Here is a 24,623-nt window from a genome sequence, read left to right on the forward strand (position 1 = left end):
GCCTTTTGGTGTGGAGACTTTCCCTTCACAGCTGAGCATTATTCTTGTATCTATGGAGAGACTCCTTTTGCACACTGCTTACCACCTGAGCACTACGATATGCTATGATTTCAACATGAAAAGTGATATTTTTCTAAGGAGGTAATGTTTTTCATACTCTGGCCTGTTCTAGAAATACCATAATTCATTCTCAAACTCACATCACCTGTGCGGTTGGCATTAAAAGGCCTTCCACTTTACTTCCCCACCACAAGGTCACCATTATGATTAGTATTTAGAATATTTCATGTATTTTTAAAATGTAGTTATTAGAATCTATATTCTTCATTCTAGTTTACTTTGAAATAACCACTGTTCTATTGTGTTTAAAAGATAGGCAACTATGTAGCATGTATTCGTGATTTTGTTTTATTTCATTTTAAAAGAAAATCTTGTTTGTAAATGTTAAAAGAAATTATGATTTATTAATGATGATGACTGTTTGCATTGCTAAAACAAATGTGTTATTTATAAATTGATTATTATACGACCAATAAGTGTTTATTAAAAAAGAAAGAAAGAAAAGATATGCGTCTGCCATTAGCAGGAAGTCACAATTTGCAGATCCTTATCCAAGAATACTTTTGGCATTACTTTTAAGCAGAATAATTGAAATGCTGAGAAAACATCAAGTACAGAGCAGCTACAAAAGTTTAACAAACCTGTAGGCAGTTCAACATGGGTGCATTTTTTAAAGATTTGCTTTGAATATAGAAGACTGCCATCAAGAGGATGAAAGGTAGACAGTATGCATCCTAACACCCCATTGCATTGCCACTTTCATATGAAAGAGAAAACAGGTTTAGATGGTTCAGAAGTTCATAGGTGTTTACTAGGCTAATGACCACAAGGGCCTTTTTAAGCCTAGCCATGCATCCCACAATATCTTTATTAAATTATGATGTATGACACAATCTTACATTTATATAAATGAAAAACAAACACTGACACCACTTTAGTTGCAAACATTATACATCAGAGACACCATTGAAACAACTGTAGTTGCAAACATTATACATTTATTATTTATTTATTTATTGGCATTTGTTTACCGGGAAAGTTCACTGGGCACAGTACCCATTTTCAGTGGAGGTCCGGGGAGAAAAGCTCCACAGTTAAACAATAAAACTACACAGTTTAATTACAGATCTGGGGCAACAGGCTCCTCAGTGTTAAAACAGAAGATAAAAACAAACCAAAATGTGTACTATAGAAAGTACATAACTGCAGCAGATGTTATACATTAATCTGCAAGCCTCAAATTACAGTTGGAAACTACACAGCAGAAATTACATAATTGCAGTAGATGTTATACATTAATCTGCAAAACTCAGATAACAGAAACTATATAGCAGAAATTAGGTACATTGTGATGGACAGATAATAAGGTCTTAGTCACTAGAGTAGAGTGAAATGAGCGGCGTTACAAGGTAGGGTTCTTGTTTAATGGGTTATGTAGTTATGGGGGTTTACATCCTTATAATCTACCCAGTCTTTGTCAGTTAACCTCATTCCTCCTCTGCATATATTGTTCCCACAATTCCCATTTTTTTCTATGTAGTTTGCTCCGTCTCTTTTCTAAAGATCCCAATTCCAGTTGTTTTATCTCTGTTACTATATTTACTATTTTTATTAAAGTTGCTCTAGACTTTGATTTCCATTTTCTAGTAATTGCTTTTTTGGCAGCCATCATAATTAGACTCAGCAAGGCTTTACTGCTATTCTGTTATAGTTCCTTCATCACACCCAGTGATGCTGATTATCCAGGGGCCACAGAAGAAAAGTGACTAGGATAAAGCTAAAACTGCTGTGCTTACCTCACCCACAAATATCTTGCAATGTTATTAATAGTGAGTACTGCTCTGAAATGTGTACAGAGACACTAGGATCACACTAGAACAGAATAAGAATGGAAAGGAAAATAAATTCAAACAAGCTCTGATTGTGTTTAGTGGAAGCATTTAAATTCAAGTAATGGATTTGGCGAGCACTGTTGTTCAGCAGCATACCTCTCAAATTCCAAGCTTCAAAAATCATAGCAGAGAGTCAGAAAGAGAAGCACTTCATTATTTTTCAAAACAGGAGATCTTTATATGCTACACTGTATGCAGTTAGTGTTTGGGAATCTTTATATAAGCTTAGTTTATGTGTTTATTATAATAAAGTATGTCTCCATAAAAAAGGTTTGGCTTTATGAGGAACTTCATAAATCTAAGAGAAGCAAGACTAAGTCAGAGGGCCAAAATCATAACACTTTTCCCAAATAATAGTGGTTGAGAGGTATGCTCAGCAGACTTATGTCTGCAGGGACTTGTGCATGATGTGTTTCCAATGAATGAGCTGGTGTCAAGACCTGATCCTGGAAGATGGTGGCCCACCCATCAGGCAGTAGTCTCCATCACCTCTTTCAGCCATCTACAGAAACAAAGGCATACTTGCTTACTAACTTAAAAGGATAAGAAACAAGGCAAACAGGTATCATATCTTCACATACACAAATGAGGAAAATCCAGACCGTGGGACAATGTAGCAGGTGCCAACGTTGCATGAGTGACTATGGTAAAATGACAAGAACGTTAACCATAGCCGGGATCTAGTAATGAACAAGATGGTATGAGACTCTGAAAAAGAGAAGGGAAGTGATGTGTGGTTACATATATAAATGACTGCATACCAACGTGAACAAGTTCTCAGTTGCTTCTCTTTCAAAGGAAGGAATGAAGGAAGGAGGGTAGGAAGGTGTGAAGGGTGGTTGTTTGGAGTTAAAGGCACTAAAGCTACTTGTGAAGGGCCGCAGTGCTTCATAAAGCATATGCTTGTTATAATATTTGGTAAACTTTCAGTAATCCATCAGACAGCGACTGTATTTTGTACAATGCCAAAATCATACAACATACTAAAGCTTGATACTAGTAACCATTTGAAATGTCAGGGCCTGCCTCAACAAGTCCTGAAATGGAGAGACTGAATGGCCAAAAGATTGAACTTGTATATACCAAGTCTGAGATGCCATTTCTTGGAATATTCCCTTTTCTCTGAGGTATGACGATCTTGGAGTTTGTATATATAAGTTCAGGGTGGGTCCCCGCAAATAAAGAAGTTTTAAGGAGAAAAGCAGTTTTTCAAATTCGCTCTTATCCAGGTTTTTAGTCTTTTTTTCAGCTTTTCGGCTCTCAGCATTTTGTGTGCCACCATTTCAATAGGGAGCCCATGATACTACTTAGCTGAGAAGGTTTAAAGCTTCTACCTTTTCTGGATAAGTGCTATGATTAGACAGCCTACATAACTGTCTCTTTTCTATCTCCTTTCATTAACTTTTACTAAGGTTCTGTTCTGTATATCCAATAGCATATTAAATACTGTCCCTGTTTTTCATGCAGCTGGCATTTTATCTGGAGTTCTACCTTTCTGTAAAGCAGACTGAAAAAAGATTCTTCATCCCTGTCTCTAAGATGTATTAATGAATATATGGATGACTATAAAATGTTCTTTGTCAGAGTTATTGCCTGTATAGTGTTTTTCATATTCACAGCCTGCCACCTTGTTACTGTCATCTTTTCTCACCTGAATGTTTCCTTCAGTACCTTACTTACTTCAATAACATTTAAAGTACTCTGCTTTTAGATTCCTGGTTATGACCATCTGCCTCTAAGTACCCAGAAACAAGACTTCCTGAAACAAGTTAAAAACCTTCTGTGAATGTCTTTACTTAATAAGAATATAGTTAGTGCTGGGACTTTGGCACCGATTTTCAAGTTATTGCTTCATAGCACTCCTGAAGGGTTAGAAAAAAAAGAGTACGACTGAAAAGGAATCGACAAACAGTTCATGTGATTTTGAGACAATGTTAGCTAACCCAGTGTTTACAAATTCTGCTAATGAAAACGCACATAAAGATTGCTTTAGTGTTAGAAAAATAAGAGGGGAAGTTAGATGGTAAGATTAAAAAGTCTGAACAAAGCGTAAGAGACACTGAAAAATAGTCCTCATGAATCACTCTGATGCCTTACTGAAGTTGCAGAAAGATTCTAATGAACCTCAGACTCACTCTGTGGAAAATCAGGTTAGACTAGAATTGGAAGCAAAGACGGTAAACTTAGAATACAGGGCACACAGGAAGAACCCTTGACTGGTCAACATCAAGGAGGACAAAGAAGAAAAAGGCAACCTTGTCAGTTTGTGTGCTCCTTACTTGCAAACCAAATGGTAACCTACCAAAGATCTGAATATTAAGACAGCACACAGAATACTTACGGACTATTAGTTAGCTTAAAAAAAACATGCAGGTAACTCATATTAAGTTTTCCACCCATGAATTCAAAGAAAACATACTCTCTTTGCTATGAATGTTAGGGAAAAGATTGTTGTAGACTGAGATGCAATTGCTTATGGAACAATACTCCAATCCAGAAACTCTTATATGTATCTTGCAATATTTTATAAATATGATATTCTACATAGTTATTGCTAATCTCCTGAATGGCTTGCTTTCAAAACCCTAATCTTGGTGCTGCTCTCAGGGTACCACCTTACTCCACAATCATCTTTCCCACCTTGATCTATATCCCTCTGCTTGTGTTATAGACAGCAGCATCAATGATATATATTTAAAATATCCCTTTAGATGAAGTTATCCTAATCCAGCCTTTTCTATAGAAAGAATCCATTTATTTCACTTTCTTCCTGCTCTTTTTCCTTCCCAAATGAAGTCCTTAAGTGCTTTATTAACTTCTGTTTGCTATGCTTCCTCTGGCTGATAAAACTACAGCTGGCCTATAATGTATGTTAATTCAATTTGCAAATTAGTAACATTATGGATAAATAAAGATTTTTTTTTTGAAGTAGATCACTCCAGAAACTCATCACAAGTAGGATTCTTTCCATGGTCATGTAACTGTATAGAGCAAAAAAATTCTGGTTTGTTTATTTATTTATTTGTTTGTCTTTCTTAACCAGGGTAGAGCAGTAATCCAGAGAGACCATTTTCAGGATCAGCCTGGGAGTAAAACAATTAGAATGATTTACATTGTACAAATATAAATCCTAGTATTAAAATAATGCTAATATTAATATTACCAGTATTAGTAATAATGCTACTAGTATAGATAATAATAATCATAATAATAGTAATAATAATAACAGCAATAATAATAATGCATATTTTAAGATCATGTATGCAAAAGGAACCAAGCCTTTTTTTAGGGCCAGCAGGGGCATTAGGAACTGTTAACAAACTGGAAAGTACAATAGAGGTTTGCACTTAGTCAGGTAGAGACTGAAATGCAGCATGAATAAGATAACCAAATTATGGGTGGATCGCAGAGACAGAAAAGCCCTGAGAAATTCTTTTAGTGTAGTAGCAGATGCAACAATGAGAGGCCGACTCTTTCATTAATGAAATCTCAGCAGCACAATTACTCTGGGAAAACATTATGGATACTTCCTGGTTCTTCTTCAATTATTGAAAGTGCATATGTCTGTTTGGATGTCTTTGTCCATTGCTTTTTGTCAAATGGACATTTAGATTTGTTAATCACCTCTGCTGGATTACTTTTTACACCGGTTAAGGTACAGAGTACATGAACTGCATAGCTGACATTCATCTGTTGTACATTACAGCACTTACACTCATGTTGGATTAAGACTCAACACATAAGTTCCTTATTTTTTTTCATTAAGGGACCAGTCCTGGGTGCATATATATTGAACTAGTTATTAAATGATGTAGTGGATTTCAGCTTGACTTTCTGTTTTTTTTTTTATTAATGACAGTGTGCAGACTACATTACAAGGATTTAGGGGTTTGGAACTATAAAGACACATTTTTTTCTATATACAGTTATGGAGGGAGTCTATGTTTTAAGCATTGTCATTTTTAAATCCAATTTATTATATTAACTCAATCTTTTTGACATTGGCATGACTCACAACCACAGGACTGGATCATTTGATGTCCTGGAGATGGTAGCAGCTGTATTACTTGGTGGGAAATCTTTACTGGTTCTTTAACAGTAAACTATATCCACTATAAATGTAGTTTTCAGAAGTTTCGATAACTGGTGCTAAATAGGTGGCAGAACTGGGTCGAAGAGTTGCAGTCATAATGAACAAAAAATCCCATGGGTCTGGAACCAGGCATTGAGAAGTGGAAGTTTGAGATCATTCAGCTCTTGGGTACAGTTCAGCAGTTTAAAATAGGGCATTACAGAGTAAGGATTTTGATAACTCCCCTAGAGTCCAATGAACCTTGGAAATTCACCTTTCACAGACCACATAGTCTAGGAAATATGGATGATCAGAAGCGGCACAAAATGCTTAGGCAAATGAAATTTTAGATGCTTTCCAAGACTTCTGAATTTGGCTTTATGTCCAGTATATATAGTAAGGGTTAAACTGAGCAGTGATTAGGCAGTTTTCCGCAGGTTAGTGACCTTGATAAATTAACTGTAGTCCAAGTGGATTGATTGATAGCCCCTTTTGGTAAAGATATCTGAAGAATGTCCTGGTTTGTCTTGCTAAGGGGGAAGACCCTGATACAGATGGATTAACTTTGACACTTTACTTACAGAGAGCTAGGCATAGATGTTAACAAAGCTTTTGGATTTGATGATAAAGTTTTGAAATTAAGGAAGTCCCTGTCTTATGGAAGGAGGCTGTTATTTCTGCATTTTAAAAAGAAAAGAAGTATTTACTTTTGTTCATATAGAACCATATCTGTGGTGAAGACTATAAAATATTGATGACATTCTTGGTGTCCTGTCTGGCCCTCTGGCTTCCTAATTTGATTAATTTGGAGAAGAGTAGATCTGCCATTTGAAGGTGCATCTTTGATATGTTATTAAAAGTCTGCTTTTAAAGGCTGAGATAGAGGACATCACGTTTCTACTATTGGAGGCCAGTGAGTCTGCTTAGGACTTGACAGTATGAACAGGGAGTATCTATTTATACTGCTAAAAGCACTGGTGGTCTCAAACAGATTCCTGCTTTTTTTTTGTTGATTATTTATTGCATATCCTCAGCTCATACTAATGTGAACACACATTTGTCACCACTGTTTATGTTAGTCAGATAACAGAAAATGTTGATAACCCTTTGTTTTACTGGGACCTTTTGTGTTATATAGACTTATTACATCAATTGTTGATGTGTTTTTAAACACGTTCATTACATAAAAAATGGATTCTTGTTGTCATCTCTACCCAGCCGTAACAACTCATCAATCTGACAATGATCCATAAACAAGCACTGCTGTTATTGCTGAGAGCTCGTCATTTCTGTTGCAACAACACTGGTGCATATTAATTAAAAACAAGTACCACTAACTTAAATTTACCGATCTGTTCAACAGTAAACATCTTAGTATTGCTTTGATAATAACCTGGCTAGACTTTGATATGTTTGCATACATGACACATTATCTGTCCCTCAAATTTACACTACCCCATAATAAGTCCTTTAACATAGGCGCCAAGGAACAATGCTAGGCAAGAGATCACAGAGGCCTAGCTAGATAAACCTGTCAGTAGAGATACTAAAAAGTTCTTGCCACCCTTTACAAGTACTTAATTGTGCACACTTCCCAAATTAAGTAGGGCCATATGTGGTAACTTTGGTGTCAATTTGTGTTTACCCATCCAGTCATCAAGACTAGCCTGAAAGGCAGGCAAAGTGTCACATTGCTTGTTCTGTACTGGTAAGTTATTCTATAAGATAATGAAAGTCAGTAGTGTAGCCACTCTGAATTATCTCCCTCTCACACCAACGACACATTTTCTTCAATAAAATAAATCAGAGGGAGAAACACGGCAGAAATAATATAAAACACTTTAATACGGTTAGTGCTTTCACATCACAGATGCTTCTTCAGACCATGAATAAAACAACATAAGCTAAAACCACTTCATATACTTCCTAAGCTCTGCAAGTTGCTATAATTAATTGATTACATCTATTCAGCACTCAGGTTAAAGAAACAGCATATTAATAGGTATTTAGCCAGAAACATATTGCAGCTTGCTAACCCCAAACAATTTAATACACAAACTGACATGTCATCACTGAAGTAAAAATCATTAAAACAGGTATATACAAAAACCAGATGCATAGTTTTTAATAAAACATGAACAATATAAGCAGATTTTATAAGCGTCTTATTTTTAGCTAGGGCTTAATCGATGTTTAATCATTGAGCCCTGTTTTTTTTTGCCTGTAACTCATAATTCATTTCAACTCTTTCAATTCCAGTTTATTTTTCATGTTAACCAGCCTTGAATCTTGAAAAATACATTCAATAACTTTGAATTGGAAGTGATGTGTTCCTCATGCACAGATAGCATGTTTGGCTAAAGCACTTCTATCTGATTCATTACTTCTGATGGCAGCCAAATGCTCTCTGACCCTCTCTCTCAGTGAGGGGGGTGGTCATGCCAACACAAAAGGAACGGCAAGCTAAACACACAGCCAGGTATACTACATTCCTTGTTTTACAGTTTGCCTTAACTCTGAATTCATACTTCCTATTTGTTTTAGGATGTACAAAGCTCCTGTTGTCACTCAAAACATCACAGACACTGCATTGCCCACATTTATTAAGACTATAAATCATCTCTTTGGACTTTTTTGGTTGACAAAGTAACCTTTTTAGTTTATTTTTATATTTATAACAAGACCTTGGCCTCTGGCCTACAATCTTAGCTATCTCAGGGTCTGACTGCAAATGGCCCAGTTTTTATCAATCACATTTTGTACCTTTCTAACATTCCCAGCATATTCTAAGTAAATGGGTAGATTATTAACAGTATAATTTTCTTTCAACTGTTGGAGAGAAGCATCATGGGTATTGCTAATATATGGTTTTGCACTACCCTTCCTCATGGATTTAACTTGCTGAATCCCAGTATCTACCTCGCTTCTCAAATATTTCCTCTGTAACAATTCATTTCTGAAAGTTTCCATATCCTGTTCAAAATGTTCCTCTTCCATGTCTAACCTAGATATATGCATGGCCTGACCTTTTATGATATTCCTATAGATATAGGTAGGATGTCTGCTGTCTCTAGTCAAGACATTATTTTTTTACATTCTTTTCTAAATAATCTGGAAGATAACTTCCCATTAATGTCCTTGAATATAGTCACATCCATAAAAGCTATTTCAGTCGAGGAAACAAAATAAGTGAACCTTAAAAAATCAGTGGTGGTATCTAGAAACATAAAAAGTTCTCCTAACTCACTTTCTGTGCCCCCCCCACACCAAAAGGCGGTCATCAACAAATCTCCTGTAGAACAGAATTTTATCAGCAAATGCCTCGTGTCAAAACAGACTGTTCCTCCCAATAGGCAAAGACCATGTTGGCGTAGCTACCGGCACATGGTGTGCCCAAAGCTACGCCAAATAATTGCAGATAGCACTTCTGTTCAAAAAGAAATATGTTATTTATTTTCAACATATTTAGATATTGAATGTGTAACCCATCCTTGACCAGAAATTATAGGTCTGAATAGTGTGTTATATCTATCTTTATGCAGTTTTGGAAGGCCCTGAATGAGGTTAACAGCAGGATTTGTAACAGTAAAAAAGTCCAACAAAGACTTAGAGATCAAACTACTTGCAAAACAGTCATATAATGATTTAAATACCCGGCTGCAGCATAAGTCTATATCATTTAAACTGACTTGCTTATATACCTTTTCATCATTAAGCATTTCTTGCAACGTAATCTTCAGTATTAAAGACAGCAATTCCCCCACCTTTGTCCACAGGATGAATAACAATAAATGCATCATTTTTTTAATTCAAGGACAGCTGCCTTACTTAAATTAAAAAATCTATCCTTATTATTCTGACTTTTAAAACTAAGCATTTCTTTCAATTGCGTTTCACAAACATTACAAAATACTTCTAAAACCGGATTCATGTCTGGAACAAATGTATTGGGTTTTTTAAAGTCATTAAAAAGTTCAGAATTGTCACTGCCAAATAAAGATTTCAGCATAACACTGCGTGCACAATATCTTATATCCAATACAGTACTCACAAAGTCAGTGTCTGAAGCTGGAATGAAAGTCAAACCACATTCAAGTATGGATTCCTGATGTTTAGTTAACATTTTACTAGAGAAGTTCACTACCAGTGTTCTCATGTGGTCGCCATGTTTCACATCCTTTTCAAATCTCTTCCTACTGCCCCTTCCTGGGAAGGCAGCCTTCTCTTCCTCCCCCTGCTGCTGGACCGGTCCATTCGTGACAAATCCATTTTGCAAATGGGAGGGGGGGGCCTGCATTAATGTGGTTTGAACCATCTGATTCTTTTTTACAGATTGAACAGCTGTAGAACTTTCATTTTGACTGTTACTAATTAAAGCATTTAAAGTGTGTGGTATTTCTATTACTTCTGATGCCTCCATAGTGTTTGGAGAATTATATTCACCCCTTCTTGAGCTAGAGTTGTTGTTCTATGCTATAGTAGCACTTGCAGTCTCCATTCTCCAAGCTCAAGACCTGTGAGCCAGGAACATTTAAGTTTGCATTAGTATTAGTGTTCTGTGCCTCTCTTACTTCATTGCCCTTTGGCCAAGTAAACACATGTCCATTTGAGAAATCTCTTAGATCTCTCTCTAATATTTTCTTTTTCTGACTTATTAAATGCTTTTCATGTGCAGTCACATTCTCACAAAAATTAGAAAGCAGTCTGTCATATACACTCACCGGAACAAAGGACCTCAGCTCTTCTTGTTTCCTTCTTATATCTCTCAACAATAGATTCTCACTAGGCTTGTGAAAATCAATTGAAAGAGCCATGTATTTAAAGCTGTTTTCAATATTCAGCTTTTGCCAGCATTTCAGCAGTTCAAGAAAGGTGTCTGCTGAGGCAGGCATTTTTAGGACTCTAATACCCCTTGGAATTACTTTATGAGAAGTACATGCCTCAAAATGAAACCTTTGCCATTTTAGTTGCTTAAACGTCAGCAAGTCATGCTCCAACTCACGGGTGAGCTTATTAACAGTTCTTTCATTAAATGTTACTTGTTCACATCTCATTTCTTCATCAGAAACTTCAAAAGCTAATAAAGGATTATTACTTTGCTGCAGCATCTTATCAAACCCAACTTGAGAGGCAGTTGCTTCTTTAGGTACATAGTCCAATTCAATGCTGTTCCCTTCTTCCATACTCCACTGGACTAACACCAAAAATAGTATCACAAAAGCAATGAAAGTCAGTAGTATAGCCACTCTGAATTAACTCCCTCTCACACCAACAAACACATTTTCTTCAGCAAAATGAATCAGAGGAACAATCTGGTTTGTGTATATACCTGTTTTAATGATTTTTAGTTCAGTGATGAAATGTCAGTTTGTGTATTAAATTGTTTGGGATTAGCAAGCTGTAATATGTTTCTGGCTAGATACCTATTAATATGCTGTTTCTTTAACCTGAGTGCTTTATAGATGTAATCAATTAATTACAGCAACATGCAAAGCTTAGGAAGTATATACAGTGGTTTTAGCTTATGTTGTTTCATTCATGGTCTGAAGAAGCATCTGTGATGTGAAAGCACTAACCGTATTAAAGTTTTTTGTATTATTTCTGTCGTGCTTCTCCCTCTGATAAGTAGAGTTGTTCTAATCTCTCAGGATGGTCGAAGGACTTAATGCCTTTAATTGTTTTGGTTAAAAATCTCTGGGGCCTTTTTGTTGAGCAATATGCTTGGATTTGTACATGCCAAAGGGGGCATTGTATTTAATCATTGTTTTGATAAAGGAAGAAAACAGTGGTGAGGTGACTTCCATGGATCTTGAAGATAATCTCTTGGAAATTAGTTAGGCCAGGTAGAAGGATTTCCTGACAATCGCAGAAATATGATGACTGAATGAAACAGAGATAGAGATAGAATTGTCCACATAAGGATCCACATGTTTTATGACTGTATCTGATTCAAGAAAAGTATCACTTAAAAATATGAGGTGGAAACAGCTGTTTTTTTCCACAAATGCTAATTTATTTCATCGCAGTTTACTACAATCTAATTTCCTTACAGTTACCAGAGACTCTAAATACAATGTAAATAAAAAGTCTTCTAGAACTCTTAAGAGTAGGCAACAATAACCCCTCCCCGAATTTCCTCTCCTACATGCACCCCTTCATCAGCATGGGATGTTAGGTGGGGTGGGAGGTTGGCATAATGGTTAAGGTGTTTACCTGACAGACACAAGACACAGGGTTTGATTCTCACATAGGGAAATTGGATAGGCTTAAAATGACCCACAAAGGCAGTTAGTCTGGTACTAATCTATGAATCTATGAACCTATGAACATGCAACCAATAACATAACACCCCCAGTGTCTAATGAGAATGCATCAGCTTCTGGAAACACCTTAGTAATTGGAGACTCCAGTGTTACATATACTGACTCCATACTCACTAGGCTGAACAAGAATATGGTTACAAACAGATGTCCCTCCAGAGTCAAGACTGCTGTGACATCAAGGGCCCTCAGGACTCTCTCCTCCAACAGTTATGACTATGACATGATTATAGTTGATCTGTCATGAAAGCCAATGAAAGACACACAAAAGTACTTGCTGGAACTTGCTAAGCATGCTTCAGTGAAGGATAAAACTCTGGTTTTGTATGATAGTCTTCCCTCACCTAAAATGATACAAAGATTCAAGGAAAAGAAAATTGCATTCAAGAGTAGTTGGTGTTATTCTTGGGGGACCAGTATATATGTCTGTGGATGGGATGATCAGCAATTCCACTTGCTTTGCAAATGATGGTCTGTACCTCTGAATCAAGGGTTTCTGCCTACAGGCCAGTGCCTTTGCTGACCCCATTGTGCCCTTTTTAGGTGTAGTTCATCTTAAGAAACACACCAACCTAACTAATCAAATCATAAACTGGGCAACATTAAGGTGGCCCTTTTCATTTCCAGGATTCTTAATAGTAAACTGCCCAATTTGGTGGCACTTTTGTGACTGGGACAAGTCCATTTTTGTATAGTTATAGAAATATGGTTCAAATGTAATGACAGCACCCCATGTTTGCCAGGGTTCTGTGCCTATTATGCCCGCAAGCTCACTGGTAATGGTGGCAGTGTCTCAATGTTCATAAGGGATTTTAACCCTTATCAATATTCCATACTGGTTGCCTCCTTTTTGTCATTTATTTCTGTGACCTAAACACTGACAACAAAGATCTCTGGCTGACTAAGTTCATTGGTGATTGTAAGCTGAGTGTGGTAGTTAAATCAATCAATGATACTAATACCCTTCAAATGGAACTAATGAGCATTAACTTCTCGTGCACCAAAAAGGGATCAGACTAAATTAAGAAATGCAGTATCATTACCTTCAGAAATAAGAAATTTCTACCAACTACTGCATCAATGACACCCAACTAGTATGTGAGTGTGTAATCAGGGACATGGGCACTTGGGTCAATGGCACCCTCTTGTTCGATCACCATGTAGCAGCTCAAGCAGAAAATCTTATTATATCTCACAGTTAATCACAAAGAGCAAATCACCTAAGACCAGGGATGTTATACTTCCTTTATACTTTGCCCCATTTAGACCCATCATATAATATAATGCACCTTTTGGCATGTGTCTCACTTGACACATTAAAAAACTCAAACAACCATGGAGAATTCTAACAAAAATTATCTTGGTTCTCAAAAATCTTATGTATCAAGAAACACTATTATCTATGACCACCTCTTTCTCAATATATATATAGTAGCCAACACTAGAACAAGAGATTTCCATTTACATCAGGTAATAAACAAAACTAAATGGAGAGATAGGACTTCCCTTGCATGTCAAGCTATGCGACTCATGCTGGTCTTTAAACATGGCTTATACAATTGAATGAGTGCCCTAAAATATATTCGGGAATTTATAGGCCTTGCCTTCCTCCAAAAGGTTATAGTACCTGAAGTGGTTACTGGCAAGGCACACAAGGTTGAATAGCTTTGGTTGAATAGCTTTGTACTTCAGATGATACAAAGAGTGAAGAACTCATGCTCCTGTCTTTTTCCCCTTGACAGCAGAAAGGATCACGGTATTCCTGCATGAATCTTGACCCAAGGTCTAGAAACCTCATAAATGTCCTCATCAAGTCAGTGATCCAACCTGAAAAAATCAAACTCCGTAAGCACCAAAGCAGAATAAAGTGATTCCACTCTATCTAAAGCTTTCCTTGTATCCAAACTTAATGTCAGCAATACCATTCTAATTCTTTGTGCTGTCTTCATCAATGTTTCTGGTTTTCAATATATTATCACATATTAGCCTTCCTCTTGCAAACTCACTCTGATCATTACTTATTAGTTCATAGGTTCATAGGTTTATACTAGGCTATCTGCCCTAAGGCATTTATAAGCCTAGCTCAAATTATTGTGGCTTACGCCACCCCTTATATGAAAAAATACTGTGCCCATTAGTTTGTTGTGCCTCTGTCCAGCAGTGACCCAGAGATGATTCCCGGGGTAAACCTACGATCTCCCATCCACAGGTCTAGATTTCTCTTGAACAGAGTCAGCGAGGTGCTCTGCCTCACATGGACCGGGATTTTATTCCACAGCATAGGGAGTCTCTGAGTGATAAATCTATCCCTCCAGCACGCCCTATTTATATCCGTGCTAAGGTTTAAGTCGCTTGCTCTAGTGGTTTTGGTGGATTTGGATTTTTTGAGGTGGAGCATGTCCATTAATTCCGGGTTGACATGGCCTTGTATGTCAGGCACATGTCACCTCTGAGCAGACGGTATGCGACTGAATAGAACTGGAGTTTCTTCAATCTGGCAGCATATGACAGATTTTGGAGTCCCTTTATCCTTTTGGTGAGGAACTTTGGGGTCTCTCCAATTGCTGCAGATGTCGGGTGAGATACATCCTAATGGGGCATTGTACTCGATCATTGGTCTGATAAGTGAAGAGTACAGGGGAACAATGACCTCACTAGATCTGGATGTGAATCCCTTCATGATCAGGTGGGCAATGTAGAAGGTCTTTCTAACCACTTTAGCAATGTGAGTGTCAAAAGAAAGGCCACTGTCAACCTGGGTCCCCAGGTCCCTGATAACCTCTTCTGTGCTTAGTGGATTGCCATCTATATGGTAGCTTGGGGTTACCTTGTTTTTCCCGAAGGGTATGACTATACATTTTTTGGCTTAACTTCAGGCCATGGCTCTGGCACCAGCTATCTGTTTCCGTGAGTCCCTTCTGAAGGATATCCGTGTCCGATGCACTTTCCACTATGGCGCCCAGTTTGCAGTCATCTGCAAACTTTGTCAGCCAAAGTCCTCCCATGTTGGCCTGTACTTCTGAGAAGTAGATGCCAAACAATAGGGGGCCAAGGACCGAGCCCTGTGGGACACCACTTGTGACCGGCTTGGAGTCTGACACAGCGCCAGCAACTCTAACCCTGTGGGTTCTGTCCTTAAGCCAGTTTGCAACCCATCTTGTGACATATGGGTTTACATTTAAGCTGGTGTTTTTCTACAATACCCGAGTGGGGTATTGTGTCGAAAGCCTTTGCAAGGTCAAGGTAGGCTGTATGGACTGCCTTTCCTCATCAATGGCCTTGGTGACTATTTCAAGAAGTCGACCAAGTTCAAAAGGCATGATCTTCCCTTGACAAAGCCAAACTGGGTCGGGTCCAATGTCTGCAAGTCCCTATATCTTTGTTTATGAGCTCCATTATGATCCTCTCCATAGCTTTGCAGACTAGACTTGTTGCTTATGGGGCGTAATTACCAGGGTCCGAGGAGGCGCCACCTTTGTGGAGTGGGACCACAGTTGCCGCACGCCACCCTTGGGCACATATCCTGTGGTAAGGCTGAGATTAAACAGCTGCCTTATGTGCGGGTTTAATTCCTCATTTAGCTCGTGTAGCACACAGCCGGGGACACCATCCGTCCCATTGATGCTGTGTTTTTAGCTTTAGAGAGAGCAGCTTTCACCGCATTTGAGATGTCCGGGAGGCTACACTCGGCTGGGATAGTTATCTCTCCTTTAGGGGGAGAGGGTGAAGTTTGCACTGAACCTGTCTGCCAGTATGTTGGCAATGTCTGTGGGTTCAGTGATTTTTGTATCATTTTGGACTAATTCTGAGCATATCTGTGAGTTTCCACCCAGGTTCCTAACATAGCTGAAAAAGGCCTTATGATTGTCCTTGAATCCATGGCAATTTTTCTCTCAAAATTGGCCTTAGTTGATTTTATGAGTGCTCGTATTTTTTACTAATAATGATCAGTGACTTCCTTTTATGGATTTTGTTCTATCATGTAATAGCTTTCTCCTCTTATTGTAAAGTTTGTTAATGGCTGGGGTCCACCAGACTGGACGCTTGCCCTTTGTGGAAAGAGTCTTGGTTTTATTTGGGATTGCCTGATCCATGCAGTCCTGGAGGTGTTCATAGAAGGCATTTGTAAGGGCTTCCGCAGCTTGGGTTGTGGTTTCCTCTGACTCAGGGGCCTTGAAGGATACCACACCAGTCTTGAGTAGTGTGAAGTTTGCTTTAGAGAAGTTCTTCACTATGGTCTTTTTGTTTGGGTGGGGCGGGATGTGGATTTCCAGTGAGATTAGTTTATGATCAGATCTCACCAATGAGGGATATACTTCGTGTGGAGCATTTTGTCCCCATGTTTGTGACAATGAGATCTAGTATATTTTCTCCTCTCGTGGGAACAGTGACTAGCTGTTCCATGGCATTTGGAATTTATGAACTCCAGGAACCGTTGGGCTAGAAAGTTAGGGCTTGAGTAATGTTCCCAGTCTATATTCGGGTAGTTGAAGTCACCCAATATGATGGTGTTTGAGATACATTTATACCCTCCAGTGTCTTCAGGAAGGCTGTGTGGGGTTCCTGAGTTTGAGAGGGTGGCCTGTAGCATGCTACAAATTGTAGAGCAGTTTTGCCTCAGCATGGGATGTTAGGTGGGTGGGAGGTTGGCATAATGGTTAAGGTGTTTACCTGACAGACACAAGACACAGGGTTTGATTCTCACATAGGGAAATTGGATAGGCTTAAAATGACCCACAAAGGCAGTTAGTCTGGTACTAATCTATGAATCTATGAACCTATGAACATGCAACCAATAACATAACACCCCCAGTGTCTAATGAGAATGCATCAGCTTCTGGAAACACCTTAGTAATTGGTGACTCCAGTGTTACATATACTGACTCCATACTCACTAGACTGAACAAGAATATGGTTACAGATAGCTGTCCCTCCAGAATCAAGACTGCTGTGACATCAAGGGCCCTCAGGACTCTCTCCTCCAACAGTTATGACTATGACATGATTATAGTTGATCTGTCATGAAAGCCAATGAAAGACACGCAAAAGTACTTGCTGGAACTTGCTAAGCATGCTTCAGTGAAGGATAAAACTCTGGTTTTGTATGATAGTCTTCCCTCACCTAAAATGATACAAAGATTCAAGGAAAAGAAAATTGCATTCAAGAGTAGTTGGTGTTATTCTTGGGGGACCAGTATATATGTCTGTGGATGGGATGATCAGCAATTCCACTTGCTTTGCAAATGATGGTCTGTACCTCTGAATCAAGGGTTTCTGCCTACAGGCCAGTGCCTTTGCTGACCCCATTGTGCCCTTTTTAGGTGTAGTTCATCTTAAGAAACACACCAACCTAACTAATCAAATCATAAACTGGGCAACATTAAGGTGGCCCTTTTTCATTTCCAGGATTCTTAATAGTAAACTGCCCAATTTGGTGGCACTTTTGTGACTGGGACAAGTCCATTTTGTATAGTTATAGAAATATGGTTCAAATGTAATGACAGCACCCCATGTTTGCCAGGGTTCTGTGCCTATTATGCCCGCAAGCTCACTGGTAATGGTGGCAGTGTCTCAATGTTCATAAGGGATTTTAACCCTTATCAATATTCCATACTGGTTGCCTCCTTTTTGTCATTTATTTCGTGACCTAAACACTGACAACAAAGATCTCTGGCTGACTAAGTTCATTGGTGATTGTAAGCTGAGTGTGGTAGTTAAATCAATCAATGATACTAATACCCTTCAAATGGAACTAATGAGCATTAACTTCTGCACCAAAAAGGGATCAGACTAAATTAAGAAATGCAGTATCATTACCTTCAGAAATAAGAAATTTCTACCAACTACTGCATCAATGACACCCAACTAGTATGTGAGTGTGTAATCAGGGACATGGGCACTTGGGTCAATGGCACCCTCTTGTTCGATCACCATGTAGCAGCTCAAGCAGAAAATCTTATTATATCTCACAGTTAATCACAAAGAGCAAATCACCTAAGACCAGGGATGTTATACTTCCTTTATACTTTGCCCCATTTAGACCCATCATATAATATAATGCACCTTTATGTGTCTCACTTGACACATTAAAAAACTCAAACAACCATGGAGAATTCTAACAAAAATTATCTTGGTTCTCAAAAATCTTATGTATCAAGAAACACTATTATCTATGACCACCTCTTTCTCAATATATATATAGTAGCCAACACTAGAACAAGAGATTTCCATTTACATCAGGTAATAAACAAAACTAAATGGAGAGATAGGACTTCCCTTGCATGTCAAGCTATGCGACTCATGCTGGTCTTTAAACATGGCTTATACAATTGAATGAGTGCCCTAAAATATATTCGGGAATTTATAGGCCTTGCCTTCCTCCAAAAAGGTTATAGTACCTGAAGTGGTTACTGGCAAGGCACACAAGGTTGAATAGCTTTGGTTGAATAGCTTTGTACTTCAGATGATACAAAGAGTGAAGAACTCATGCTCCTGTCTTTTTCCCCTTGACAGCAGAAAGGATCACGGTATTCCTGCATGAATCTTGACCCAAGGTCTAGAAACCTCATAAATGTCCTCATCAAGTCAGTGATCCAACCTGAAAAAATCAAACTCCGTAAGCACCAAAGCAGAATAAAGTGATTCCACTCTATCTAAAGCTTTCCTTGTATCCAAACTTAATGTCAGCAATACCATTCTAATTCTTTGTGCTGTCTTCATCAATGTTTCTGGTTTTCAATATATTATCACATATTAGCCTTCCTCTTGCAAACTCACTCTGATCATTACTTATTAGTTGAAGTAAATATTTTGTCAGTCCTTTGACAGCAATGTCATTAGATTGGAAAGAGGCCCATAGGATGATGGTAAAAACAAATATTTTCCTTCTTTGATAAGAAAACCGCTGTCTCTTTCTGTGAATCAGGCTCCTTCTTATTTTTCCAGCACATTATAAAATCGTATTCATTGGGACAGTACACTGCCCTTATATATCAACCAAACTTCCATGGGAAACCTGTCACTGCCTGTTGTCTTTCCCATCATCCATTGCATTATAACTCCAGTTAACTCCTCCTGAGCAATAAATGTTATCATAACTTCTGGTTATGCTGTGAATCACAGTGCTTTCAACCACTTAAAGAAGCTGTTATCTCAAATATTTTCTCTCTCCATCCATTGTGTTTGAGTTTTAAATACCTGTTTATAATACTTTTGTTAATATGCTATTATCATTACTAAATCCCTAGTATAACATACACAACCCTCTTTTAAGGCCTTTTATAATTATCTGCACATTTTACTTTTGCACTGTCATAGCCAGTGATTTCTAATATTCTGAATAATTGTAAAAATATCTAGCTTTTAATGACTGACATAAAAATTGGTACTTCCTGTCCAATAAGTTTTCTACTTCCTTACTGATTTGCTCCATCTCTGTCTTAATTGGTCCATCTCCCTCATTAAACCTTATTTTAGTTTTTCCTTCTGTACATTTAGATCCAACCCTTGGTTTTGACATAATCTGGGATGAAGCATAAACTGATGCTCTTCATCAGCCAAACTGATTTTGTCATGCTCTTAAAATACTCTGAAATGAAGCTTAAATGGATTCTAAACATAAGCTAAACTCTAATTATCACGATTTCCGTGCACCAATTAACAAATGCCTCCTCAGTAAATTAAAGGAAATTTTCCAGTGCCTTTATGGAGTAGAAGAAATGAGTGCACGCATACTGTGCTCCATTTGTAAATCTTCATGCAGCCATGAAAATATGAAATGAGTGGACTTTGCCAGTTGTCTCTAGGACATTACCTACTATGTAGCTAGGAGCCCCTCTGTGACCATTAAATATGACAACCCATTTTCAAAGGACTTTATCATTCGTAACTTTTGTGTGGTTTCCTATTCCAGAAAACAAATTAAGACATTTTTTGTTTTCAGTTTTCACTTGCACATGTGTGTGAGTGTGTGTGGGGAGTGTGTGTCCTGCTACACCTTTATCAAATGATGCCTTGAAAAGTAGAACCTACTAGAAAGAATAGCTGTGTTAGTAAACTTACCATAACAGCAGATGTTTGAATGATCACTGTTTACCAGTTTTGAGGTCCAAATAATGGGGTGCCATGGGGTGCCATGATTCCCGAGTGGCAGCCCTTAATTTCTGACTTTCCTGGCTTTTTCCTGGCTCTGTTTTTTTAAATTTTTGGCCTTTGACTGACCTAGCCTTAGCTATGTGGGTTACATCCTGCCAAGGATAAAACAGATGGCCAGCTTCCAAAGCTTCAGAGCAGCTTCCATGCATCCAAACTGTCAGGCAGCTTGAGCTGAGCTGCCTAAAAAAACAGGTTTGAGCCCGAGCCCTTCAGAGCTTTCATGCCAACTGAGAAAGGGAGATCAATTCTATATATATACATATATATATATATATATATATATATATATATATATATATATATAGTTTACTATTGTTTGTGTGAACAACATTCTATCAGCTGCAATGTGCCAAAAACAGAATGTCGAAAGCACAAGCAGTTTTGCAACAGATAGTCGACTCCACATATGCGAATGCACAACTGCATTCGCATAAGTAGAAATTGACTATCTGCATGGAGATCGCGGTACAGTGGGGAGTGGAAACTCATCCACATTCCCACTGTAGTGCGATCTCGGAGTTAGACCATATAAGTAGGGGGGTGTGGGGGGCGCAGTACATCAGCTCCTATATGGCTATCACGTGGTGGTTTCGACAACAATGTCGAGTCAAATGCATCAAGCATTTGGTTTGATATTGTGAACAGTAGTTATTTGTACTTTCGGTATTACCATTTGTTTATTTGAAGGGAAAATGTTTTTCCGTTTCGAATAAACAATAGTAAACCTATATATATATATATATATGTGTGTGTGTGTGTGTGTGGGGGGGGGGTTTGTGTATAAGTAAGTGTGTATGCACACACACACACACACACACACACACACACACACACACACACACACACACACACACACACACACACACACACACCCTGCAAAGCAACATATTCAAAAAAACAAAGGGGGTGTGTGGAGGCTACAGCAGCAGTGCTCATTCAAATACCTACTGTTATGATACGTTTACTTACACAACTTTGCTGTTTTCCTCATACTGATCACTTCTGCAGTAGCCTTAGCTATACAGGTAGATTACCATAGTTCACAACATTTGGGACGTGGAAGGGGAATACAATCCTTTTCAAAAAGCCGTAGATGAAGCAAAGGCCCAAGTAGAGTGAACCTTGACCCTACCTGGAATAGTTATGTTATGGTGAGTATAAGAAAAGGTAATAGCCTTAGACAAACATTTGGAAATAGTCTGTTTAGACACAGGTTGTCCCTTCTTCTCACCTTCATAAAAAATGAACATATGATCAAAGAGCTGAACGATTTTGTTCTGTCAAGATAGTACCTGTGGACATCCAAAGAATACAGCATGCTTTGTCCTTCAGTTTTGGGTTCAGTAAAAAATATAGGGCGCTAGATAATTATGATTAAGGTAAACCTGGATACCACTTTAGGCATAAAAGAGGGATTTGTTCTCAAAGAACCCTTGTTTGTGTGGAAAATGAGATAGGGGTGACTTACCATAAGAACTTGCAACTCAGACACTTTTCTTGCAGAGGTCAGAGCAATCAGTTAAACAGTCTTCCATGTTACAAACCTGAAGTCAGCCCAATGATCTGTTTCAAATGGAGCAAGTGTTAACTTCTCTGACACAAAATTTTGATCCCAAGGAAGAGCCAACTATTCTCTTGGAGGTCTGTTATGTAAAACCCTTTTCAAAAACATTTTCAGATGAGACTGTGTTGAAAGAGGGGATCCATGGGCAGACACGATGAAGTGGCTGACAAATGCACCTTGATGGAGGAGTAAGAAAAGCCAAAAGATAGTAATTCACATAAATATTGTAAAGCCAGGGAAACACTAGCCCTGAAAGGGTGCTGGTTATATTGTTGACACCAACTAGGACACCTTTTCCATTTGCTAATATATGATTTTCTAGTAGTGGGCTTTGTTGCCTTTATTAATACTAGCTGCATGTCCTAAGTAAACAGGTGTTAAAGGGAATAAAGACCCTGTCATCCAGGCAGTCAGCTGAAGTTGATTGCGGTGGGGGTGTATCAGACACCTCTGTTCCTGTGTGAGAAGATCCATTCTGTAAGGAAGTTTGTGCTGATTGCTCTTGGCCATTTCCAAAAGAAGGGAGAACCACTATCATTTGTGTCATAAATGAGTCACCACAATGAACTTGGGGGATTCCTTCTGAATATTCAGGAGTACCCTGGATATTAGTCAATAAGGTAGAAAAGCATACAAGAAATTCCTGTCCAAGGAAAGGAAAAGGCATCTGCCTTCCAGGCCTTCTTTCATGGAGTCCTGGAACAGAATTTTTCCTGATGATTATTCCGAGTGGAGGGAAAAAGGTCTTCTTGAGAAACTCTCCACAGATGGATCAAATCTTGGAAGACCCTTTGATGTAGTTTCCATTGACAGGGGTCTACCTTTGTCCTGCTCTGCCTGTCTGCCACATCATTTGATGCTTGTAGAGTGGGAAACTAACATGGCAAATCTGCAAATGGGGTAAGACCTGGTTTCCCCTTGCTTGTCAATGTACCACATAACTGTGGTATTGTCTGCAACTACTTGAAGAGGTTAAGGGTCCAAAGATGATTCCAAGTGTTTAGTACCTTGATCTGGGCAAGCATGTCTTTTATATTTATCTGTTTGCATCTGTCCTTGATGTCCCGAACACTTTTATCCCTCCCGAATCTGCTCCCCATGCAAAGTCTGAAGTGTCTGTGGTGGCTGACTGCTTTGGAGCATGGAGGGAGAAGAAGAGACATTGACTGAGGGATACTTTCCATGTCTACCGAGTGATTTCTCCTCTGACAATTTCCAGAACTGAGATTTGACACAATAATTGGTGTTGATACTGGAATCAGAGACTTCTGATATCATTGTATCCTTCTCATGTGGAGTCTTGCCAAGGGTATCATAAGAATCACAGATGTCATGAGACCCAAAATCCTAAGATCTCTTACACTGAAGTCTGAGGGAAAACCCAAAAAATATATCTACATCTAGATTTATTTTTGGAAGAAATGTTCTTTGAACTAAGATGTTTAGCAGATACCCCAGAACACAACCCTGTGTGATGGAGTCAAAACAGACTTTTGAATGTTCTCTTAGCATCCCAGCTTGTGTAAGAGATCTCTTACCCAAGTGACTCTGCAAAGATAAGCAGATCATCTAAATATGGAAAAATTTTGATACCCTGCATCCTAAAATGTGCTGTATCTAGAGCTAGACTCTTAGTGAGCATTCCTGGTGCAGTGGATAGTCCAGGGGGTAAGACAGAGAAAGAAAATGTAACAGCGTGTGATGTGACAGCATTTTGAAATTAAGCACCATCACAAGCTGGATTAGGAAAGAAAGATGTAGAACTGGTCTCCAGGTATTTTCATTCTTTGGCACCAAAAGCATCCTTGAATAAAAACCTTTCTCAAACTGGGAAGAAGGAGCTGGCTGTATTACTCCCTGAGAAAACATATGTTAAAGGGTAGGGGGAAATGGAGGAGTGTGGTTTGGTGAATGAGGAGTTAGCCCCTGTCATGGAGGAATTTCCTCCCATTGCCATCTGTAACCTTGATAAATGAACTTCAGAGCCCATTTGTCTGAAACTATCTGCCAACAAAGACAGAAGTAGAGATACATACTTTCCTGCAAGGGAAAAGGGACTGCCAAAGTGTGTGTGTGTGTGTGTGTGTGTGTGTGTGTGTGTGTGTGTGTGTGTGTGTGTGTGTGTGTTGGGGGTTAAATAGTCATTCTGACCTTTTAGACCGTCCTTTGTTTTTTTTTTTTTGGGGGGGGGGGGTCCTGCCTGATTCCAATCCTGAGTTGCATCTTGAATTACAAAAATGTCTTAAGATCCACCAATTTGACACAACCATATGAACTTTGACAAAATTCATTGATCATCATTAACATTGTAGTGCACATGTGATGCCTTGGTACTTGATTGTTTTTTTTCCCAATCTTGTTTGCAATGTGATAGGGTAACTTCTCAAAACTGATTACATTTGTTAACCTTGGATGTCTCGCAGGATTTGCAATATATGTCCAGTGGGAGCAAAATGACTCTTTCGGGAATTTAACTAGGCTGAACCCAGTACATTAGCAGGTACTCTGCCGGCTGCACATCTGAGGCAGTCATGACTTATGGTGCTTGTCCACCCAATACA

At 38.5% G+C, this 24,623-nt stretch overlaps 1 protein-coding gene across 1 annotated transcript in view; it reads right to left on the reverse strand.

Annotated features, from left to right (window-relative positions):
* Positions 1-24,623, reverse strand: part of LOC122789085 (L-threonine ammonia-lyase-like) — a 796,205-nt gene that overhangs the window by 35,924 nt on the left and 735,658 nt on the right. The gene's annotated exons all lie outside the window — the stretch shown is intronic.

This window comes from Protopterus annectens, chromosome 14.part0 (genome assembly GCF_019279795.1).
Source record: "Protopterus annectens isolate FY-2018-M chromosome 14.part0, PAN1.0, whole genome shotgun sequence".
NCBI classification, from domain to species: Eukaryota; Metazoa; Chordata; order Ceratodontiformes; family Protopteridae; genus Protopterus; species Protopterus annectens.